At 47.1% G+C, this 9445-nt stretch overlaps 1 protein-coding gene across 1 annotated transcript in view; it reads right to left on the minus strand.

Annotated features, from left to right (window-relative positions):
• The window catches only part of CALCOCO2 (calcium binding and coiled-coil domain 2), a 153842-nt gene extending 148178 nt beyond the window's left edge, over nt 1–5664 (minus strand). Inside the window, exon 1 of the mRNA XM_040331327.1 lies at nt 5535–5664. The gene's annotated coding sequence lies outside the window, so the exon portion shown is untranslated. The remainder of the gene's footprint in view (nt 1–5534) is intronic.
• Between the last annotated feature and the right edge of the window lie 3781 nt (nt 5665–9445).

Genomic DNA, 9445 nt, shown 5'->3' on the forward strand with positions numbered 1-9445 from the left:
ACAGTTAGAACACACCCAGGGAACACAGTTAACCCCTTGATCACCCCCTAGTGTTGACCCCTTCCCTGCCAGTGACATTTATACATTGATCAGTGCATTTTTTTTAGTTTTGTTCACTGTAATTATGTCAATGGTACCCTAAAAGTCAGATTTGTCCGCTGCAATGTCACAGTCCCACTAAAAATCGCAGCTCGCCACCATTACCAGTAAAAGCAATAAAAAAAAAATTAAAAGTCCATAAATCTATCCCATAGTTTGTAGACGTTATAACTTTTGCACAAACCAATCAATATATGCTTATTGCAGTTTTTTTAAACCAAAAATATGAAGAAGAATACATATCGGCCTAAACCGATGAATGAATTTGTTTTTTATATATATTTTTTTGGGATTCGTATTATAACAAAACAAAAGTTTTTTTTTTTTTTTTTTTTATTGTGACTCTTTTTTTTTGTCTATAGCGCAAAAAATAAAATCCACAGAGGTGATCAAATACCACCAAAAGAACGCTCTATTTTTTGGGAAAAAAGGGCATCAATTTTGTTTGGGTACAACGTCGCACGACCGCGCAATTGTCAGTTAAAGCAATGCAGTGCCGTATCGCAAAGAATGGCCTGGCCATAAAGGGGGCAAATACTTCCGGGGCTGAAGTGGTTAAGGAAAGAAGGGTTTGTAGTATTTCTTGGTTAGTAATTGGATAAATGGGGGGCATGGCAAATTGTTATGGTGCGCAACTTATCCCAGTTTGTACATAGTGAGGATCAGCTTTGCTTAGCTGTAGAGCACAGGTGTCAAACACAAGGCCCGCGGGCCGAACCCGGCCCTCCAGGCCATTTCATATGGCCCTCGCACCTCCCTGCAGCTGCAGGAGAGCTCCAGCCCTCCTCTGGTCCTCCTCAAGACCCTTAGGCCCTGTACACACGACCGGTTCATCCGATGAGAATGGTCCGACGGACCGTTTTCATCGGTCCACCGTTGAAGTGGCCTGATGGTCTGATGTGTGTACACACCATCAGTTCAAAATCCGATCGTGTCAGAACGCGGTGACGTAAAACACAACGACGTGCTGAAAAAAACGAAGTTCAATGCTTCCAAGCATGCGTCGACTTGATTCTGAGCATGCGCGGGTTTTGAACCGATGCTTCTGTGTACTAACTATCGGTTTGGACCGATCAGTCAGCGGTCCATCGGTTCGATTTTAAAGCATGTATTAAAATTTTGGACCGAAGGTCAACAGACCGATGGGCTATACACACGGTCAGTTTGGACCGATGAAACTGAACCTCGGTCCATTCTCATCGGTTTTGTCCGACCGTGTGTACGCGGCCTTACTTTCTGCTTTCAAGCAATGCATCCAGCTCCTTACCAGCAGCATAAGGAAAGGGGGTGCACTGTGATGTAAGGGAGAGTGGGGGACTCAACTTCTGATGGTGGGGTGGCTCTTGACATCTAATGTAAGGGGAGGGGATGCGCTGGACATCTAATCTTACAAATACAACCGGCCCTTTTGGGAACAATCATAATGCTGATGCGGCCCACAATGAAATTGAGACCCCTGCTGTAGAATAAAGCAAGCCATTTCTTCATGAACTACAATTACTCACTGTCCAGCTGAACAGACTTCAGAAGGATATGTCAAAGAGGAACCAGATCAACTTCCGAGCGTTGAGGTACCGTGTTTCACCGAAAATAAGACGTACTCCTAAAATAAGCCATAGCAGGATTTCCAAGCATTTCCGAAATATAAGTCGTACCCCCGAAAATAAGACATAGTGATGGGCGTGACTATGCGTAGCAGCGCGGAGCGGTAAACAAGACGTGATAGGCGTATGTAACGTAGTGTACTGGTGCGGAGCTGTAAAGAAGTTGTGCAGCCCTTCTTATCTGCTCCATCGTGACAGCTGCTACGGTATCTCTAGGTGACCGGAGAGGTGTCGGCGACCCCATCAATAAGGTCGGCTCCCCCTGTCAGGTCCCGCTGAAAGTAAAAAGTCTCCTCAGTGAAGTGAGGAGCAGGACGCTCTGTCCTCAGGGGAAGAAGTAAAGCTGCTCCCCAGCACTGACCAGCAACAGTCTTCTCACCCCACACAAACACCAGGGGATAGGGGGAAAAGCTTCAGCAAACAGTCTGCTACTGTATTTGAATAAATGTGGATTGTTGTACCATACTTGCCAGTAATAAAAAAAAGACATCCCCTGAAAATAAGCCATAGTGTGTTTTCTTGAGGAAAAATAAATATAAGACGGTGTCTTATTTTCTGGGAAACATGGTATAAGCAGTTTCTATGTTACCTCACATAACTTCCTGGTTATTTATTGTTTCTGCTACCTGCAGGAAGGCCTCACCCAGCTCCACTCCTTACTAGTAAAGGCCCTGTTATCATCTGTGTGCCTTGGGCACAGTGCCTTTAAAAATATCAATAATCAATCTATAGTCAACAACCTAATCGATCGATATGCCACACAGGGAAGTGGATTTCAATCAATATTTAAAGTAGAGTTCCAGACTTACCTAACTACTCTTAACCCTGACCCCCCCCCCCCTTAATACCTTTACTAACTAACCTGTGTAAGATAGGGTGACCAGACATCCCTTGTTTCCGGGGACAGTCCCCAGATTGAGGGCACTGTCCCCGGACCAAGTCTGTCCCCGGTTTTGTCCCAGGATTGGATTTGAACAGGGGTTGTGGCAATTTCAAAGACAGTCAGTGCAGAATGAATAAAAAAAAATCTGAATTACACACCCCTACTAGCTTAGGGGGGTGTATTTTTTCCATTATCTGTGGCCCTTTCTGATGATCGTGTGCTGGTCGGAGCGGAGGGAAAATGACTTCAGTTTTGGGTGCATGCCCATTCAGTTCCGCTGGCATGTTCTTCTGCCTTGGCTCAAGTCCCAGCCAACCGCCTGCCTGCTTATCTCTCCTTGCCTTCCCTGGCAGAGTGATCTTCCTCTGCACCCCACCCAGTAGTAGCCGGGGCCCGGAGAGTAAGACTTGACAGGCCGTGAGGCGGGCGACGGGCAGAGAGTTGCTGATTGCAGCTATTACTAGTAAAAAAAATAAAAAAATATGTCCCCCGAATTCATTTAAAAAATTTGGTCACCTTAGGCCCTGTACACACGGTCGGACAAAACCGATGAGAATGGACCGAGGTTCAGTTTCATTGGTCCAAACCGACCGTGTGTATAGCCCATCGGTCTGTTTTCCTTCGATCCAAAATGTTAAAACATGCTTCAAAACCGAACCGATGGACCGCTGCCTGATCGGTCCAAACCAATGGTTAGTACAAAAAAGAATCGGTTAAAAACCCGCGCATGCTCAGAATCAAGTCGACGCATGCTTTGAAGCATTGAACTTCGTTTTATTCAGCACGTCGTGTGTTTGACGTCACCGCGTTCTGACCCGATCGGTTTTTGGAACGATGGTGTGTACGCACATCAGACCATCAGGCCACTTCATCGGTGAACCAATGAAAACGGTCCGTCGGACCATTCTTATCGGTTTGGAACGACCGTGTGTACGGGGCCTCAGTGTAAGGAAGATGTCTGTACTTACCTATTTTAAGGCCGTTCCGGTCTGGTCATGTGATCTCCCCTGTGTCAACCAGCACTGGCTGCAGGGTAGATGAGAGAGCACGCAACAATGGCTGGTTCTGTATGGGAGCGTGACGTCACCCCTAGGCTCCTATGACCCATCTGATGTCGGCGCTCCCTCCTCTTCCCGGCAGCCGCTGCTGTCTGACACAGGGGAGATCACATGACTGGACCGGAGAGGCCTGAAAATAAGTAAAGCGGAGTTCCGCCTAAAAAAAGAAAGAGGTGTTAAGTCAACAGCTACAAATACTTCAGCTGCTGACTTCTGAAATAAGGACACTTACCTGTCCAGGGCACCCGCAATGTCTTCACCCGAAGCTGACCCGTCCCTTGGCTCAGTGTGGAGGTGCCAACATTGCTAGCAAGGGAATCAGTAAGTGAAGCCTTGCGGCTTCACAGCCTGGTTCCCTACTGCACATGCACGAGTCACGTGCACGTTTTAAATGGTCCCTGCTGTCTTCTGGGACATGTGTGTCTCCCAGAAGACAGCGGGGGGCGGAGGAGGGGTGAGACATGGCGCAGATCACCTCAGATACTGTGGTGATCTATGCCCAGAAGTGGGAGCAAATACCTGGATTAGACAGTTATCTGCTCCCCCCTGAAAGGTGCCAAATGTGACACCGGAGGGGGGGGGGGGAGAAATCCGGACAGCAGAAGTTCCATTTTTGGGTGGAACTCCACTTAAGTATAGACATTTCTTACACAGGATAGTTTGTATAGGTGTTAGGCCTACCGACCGTGTGTAGGGCCTACCGGACAGTTTTCCGGCCTAGCGGACAGGTTTCCAGCGGAAAAAAGTTTCTTAGCATGCTAAGAAACTTGTCCGGTGGAAACCTGTCCGTCGGACATGTCCGATGGTCAGTACGACTCATCGGACATGTCCGCTGGCCCGAAATCCCGCGCATGCGTCGAAGTGATCCGACGCATGCGTGAAAGCATTGAACTTCCTGGTTCGCGCACGTCGCCGCGTCATCGTCGCCGCCACGTCACCGCGTTTTCTGTCCGCGGGGAATTTCAGACCAAAATCAGACCAAATGCTCCCAGCAGACATGTCCGATGAAAACGGTCCGCGGACCGTTTTAATCGGACATGTCTGGTCGTGTGTACGCTTAGGAGAGGAGAGCAGTTTTAAACATAGGTAAAGCCCAAAATCCTATTTTAAGATATGATCAGGTCATACAATCATAAATTCGATCTCTGTTTCCAGCATGTGTTATCATAATCGGTTTGATCAAAAATGTGATTGCATTCATGAGCAAAGTATCTCAGTGTTGCTGATCAATACAAAACCATCAATAATATTATGCTCTGGCCAATTGCCTCAGTTTTATTGAATCTGTTCGAAATTGATCAGCGCATCGATCAAATACAAAAATCGAAGAGTGCGTGGCCACCATCAGTGTGTGACTCAGGGATTTTTACAGACAATGCTTCAATGTATCCCCTGCAATGGAGTTTCACTATTAATTGTAAGCTTTAACGAGCAGGGCCCTGATTCCTCCTGTATGGATTTGCATTGTAATTGTACTATCTGCCCTCATGTTATAAAGTGCTGCGCAAACTTTCTGTGCCATATAAATCCTGTATAATAATAGTCATAAAAATGTATTGTTTCTTGAAACACCAATATTTTGGCACTGTTTAGCTAAAAATTTCTACCCTTTTCCTTTAACAAAAGTTAATTTTAGCAATTGACCTTTGTAACGCCGGGTGATGCCAACAGGGACAACCGCGGTTTGAGTGTCGTCTGATTTGTGACAAAATTCAAGCATTGAATTGCAGCTTTTAGCTGTTTGCGGTGTCTGCCCAAAGGTCCCAGCCCTTTCCTGTTCCTAGATCTATGAGGAACAATGCAAAGCTCTTCTCTATAATCAGTTATAATATAGTAGTATAAAAGTGACATTCCACACTCGATTATAAAAAAAAAACAGTTCCCACTCACCACTATTAGAATGTAGCGTCACAGATTCAGGAGTAACCAACAAAATCCTTTCCTGGAGGATAAATAGGAGCTCTGTACTGAGAGCTGCAGGGTTTCTCCTAGCTTGGCTTTCAGTTTCACTTACTCAAAGAAAGGGCTGGGCTATTACAGGAAAATATTATGCATACCAGAAAGCTGTTCAACAACTGACAGTAAAGCCTCGTACACACGCTCGGTTTTCTCGGCATGAACCAGCAAGAAAACTGCTGGCAGAGCTTTCTTGCCGAGTAAACCAAGCGTGTGTATGAGGCTTTCAGGTTTCTCGTCTGGAACTGCCCAGAATCTCGACGAGAAAAATAGAGATCCTGCTCTCTATTTTCTCGTCGAGATTCTTGTCGGCCTGTTTCCCGACGAGTTTCCCGACTTACCTGTCGCCGTGGAAACCCGAGCATGCTCAAAATGACTTTGACGCATCCACGGCATAGGTAGGGTGAAGCAAGATGGCGGCGACGGCATCGAATGTGACGAGCGCATGCTCATCGTACGCAATGACATCACCGCGTTCTTGCCTTTCAAAAGAACCACGGTTCTTTTGAAAGGAGTGTGTGTACACTTGGGCGGCAAGAGATTCTTGCCAAGAATCTCGTCAGGAAAAACAACGTTTTTTTCCTGACGAGATTCTGGCCCGTGTGTACGAGGCTTTAGGGCTGGTTCACACCTATGCATTTTTAGTGCTTTTTGCATTTTGCAGATTTGCACTACAAAACGTGTTCCATTGGAAAACATGTTAAATGGACTGTAGTGCAAATCTGCAAAATGCAAAAAGCACTAAAATTGCATAAGTGTGAATCCAGCCTCAAGCCTCGTACACACGACCGGTTTTCCCAGCAGGAAAGCTGACAGGAGAGCACATGGCTGGGAATCCTGGGCGTGTGTATGCTCCCTAGCAGTTTTCCCGTCAGGAAAACAGCCGTGAATCCCAACGGGAAAATAGAGAACCGGTCGTCTATATGCTTACCATGCCTTTGACGCATGCGCGGTAGCATACAAGTTTAGTGTGGGGTGTAGCAAGATGGCGGCGATGGCATCGAATGTGACGAGCGCTGGCTCGTCGTAGTCAATGACGTCTCAGCGTTCTTACCATTCAAAAGAACGGCGGTTCTTTTGAATGGCCGTCTGTATGCATGGCTTTGCAAGAAAAGCTTTCCAGGAATCCCGTCAGGAAAACCAAAGTTTTTTTCCTGAAGGGATTCCCGGCCGTGTGTACAGGGCTTAAGTGAAGATGCTGGTACCTGCCCCCGGAGCCGATGAACGGATCAGCTTTGGGTGTCAACATCGCGGGATCCCTGGACAGATAAATGTCCTTACTTTAAAAATCAGCAGCTACAGTATTTGTAGCTGCTGATTTTTAATTTTTTCCCCAGGCGGAACTCCACTTTAAAGTGATTCTAAAGCCAGAAGGTTTTTTATCTTAAAGGAGTTGTAAAGGAAAAAAATATTTCACCTTAATGCAATCTATGCATTAAGGTGAAAAAACATCTGATGATGCCGCCCCCCCCCCCCCGAGCCCCCGTTTTACTTACCTGACCCGTCGAAAGTCCCGCGCTCGGTCCCGAGATCCTCTTCGCCGCTCAGCCTGGCCGCTGATTGGCTAGAGCGGATGGATTGAGAGCAGCGCAGCCATTGGCTGGCGCTGCTGTCAATCACATCCAGTGACGCGGCGCGCCGAGGGGCGGGGCCGATTGTTACAGTGAGCGGCTATGGCCCCTCGCTGTATCACGGGAGTGCGCGCGCAAGGACTCATCACCATGCAAGCTCTCTCGCATGAATGTGGTGAGTTCTTGCAGGGAGGACCAGAGACAGCCGCCGAGGGACCCCAGAAGACGTGGATCGGGGCCACTCTGTGCAAAACGAACTGCACAGTGGAGGTAAGTATAAGATGTTTTTTTTTCCTTTAGTAACCCTTTAATGCATTGTATGCATTAAGATAGAAAGCCTTTTGTGTGCAGCAGCCCCCCTAATGCCACGTACACACAACCGTTTTTAATATCATGGAAAAAAACAACGTTTTTCTCAACGTGATTCTTGTCAAGCCTGCCTGCATACACACGATCGTGAAAAAAAAAATGCTCAAGCAAAGCGCGGTGACGTACAACACGTACGACGGCACTATAAAGGGGAGTTCCATTCGGATGCTTTTGCTGATTTCGTCTTAGTAAAAGTTTGGTGAGAGACGATTCACGCTTTTCAGTCTTCGTGCTTTTCAGTCTGTTACAGCGTGACAAATGTGCTATCTCTATTACAAACGCTAGTTTTACCAGAACGAGTGCTCCCGTCTCATAACTTGCTTCTGAGCATGCATGTTTTTTTCCCGTCGTTAAAGCCTACACACGACCGTTTTTCAAGACGTGAAAAAGAAAAAGAAAAATTAGAGCATGTTCTAAATTTTTAATGCCCATTTTTCACGTCGAGAAAAATGCTCTGGAGCCTACACACGATCGTTTTTAATGACCAATTTAAAAAATGTAATTTTTCTCGTCATGAAAAACGGTTGTGTGTACGCGGCATAATACTTACCTGAGCCCATCTTAATCCAGAGATGTGCAAGAGTGCCTCGGTCATCTGAGATGCAGCAGCGGCGCCACTGGCGCCCGCTGCTGTAAATCAAAGTCAGTTAGCCTATCAGGAGAGAGAGGGGGTAGGGCCAAACCACTTAGTGTCTGAATGGACACACAGAGCAGTGGCTCGACTCGGGTGCCCCCATAGCAAGCTGCTTGCTGTGGAGGCACCCGGTAGGGAGGGGCCAGGAGCGCCGGCGTGGGACCCGAGAAGAGGAGAATCAGGGTTGCTCTGTGCAAAACCATTTTACAGAGGAGGTAAGTATAACATGTTTGTTATTTTTAGAGAGACTGAGAGCCGGTTCACACTGGGGCGACTCGTCAGGCGACTCAGCCGCCTGACAAGTCGCGTTCCATTCTAGTCAATAGAACCATTCTAATAGGAGCGACGCAAGTACGACTTCTTCTTGTACGACTTCTTCTTCTACTTCTTCTTTGGGGGCGACTCGGGGCGACTTGCATTGACTTCTATACAGAAGTCATTTTGCAAGTCGCCTCTGAAGTCGTCTACAGGACGCCTTGCCAAGTCGCCCCTGAAGTCGTGCCGCCCCAGTGTAAACCGGTGATCTGCCGATATGGTTCCGGCTATCGAGATGGTTCCTGTAAGGACTGCGCAGGCGCAATCCTTGCCAATGGAAATCTCCGAACCTCGGCCAGCATCCAGGGCGACGTGGAAGTTGAGGAAAGTGGCCAGTCGGCCTCACGTCCTTGATTCGCTCGGACGGCTCGCTCCGCTCGCTTGGCCTCCTGGCTCTTTTTTTAACATCCTCCAATCCACAGGGATGTTAAAGAATGAGCCTGGGTGCCGGCCGAGGTTCGGAGATTTCCGTCGGCAAGGATTGCGCCTGCGCAGTCCTTACAGGAACCATCTCGATAGGGGAACCTTAACGACAAGTCACCGGCTCTCACCCTCACCCTTTGTCCTGTTTACCATTATCATTAAAGGGTCACTAAAGGAATTTTTTTTTTTAGCTAAATAGCTTCCTTTACCTTACTGCAGTACTGGTTTCATGTCCTCATTGTTCGTTTTTGCTTTGAAGTAGCTGTAATTCTGCTGTGATCTCCACACTTCCTGGTTGCCTGTTTCCTTATAACCATCATACTGGGAGATTTTCACAGTGGTCTAAGATGTCATTACTGTGTGTCTAAAACTCCTCAGAACCAATCAGATTCATTTTAAAAACAAAACACTGCCCTGGATTTGTTTGTTTTTGTTCTGTGAGTCTTCCCAACTCACCTCTCACCCGGAACTTCATGTATGTCCTTTAAAACCAAAAGTGAAACTAGAGGCACATTATATGATAGATTAAATTC

Source organism: Rana temporaria, chromosome 12, assembly GCF_905171775.1.
Source record: "Rana temporaria chromosome 12, aRanTem1.1, whole genome shotgun sequence".
In the NCBI taxonomy this organism is placed as follows: Eukaryota; Metazoa; Chordata; class Amphibia; order Anura; family Ranidae; genus Rana; species Rana temporaria.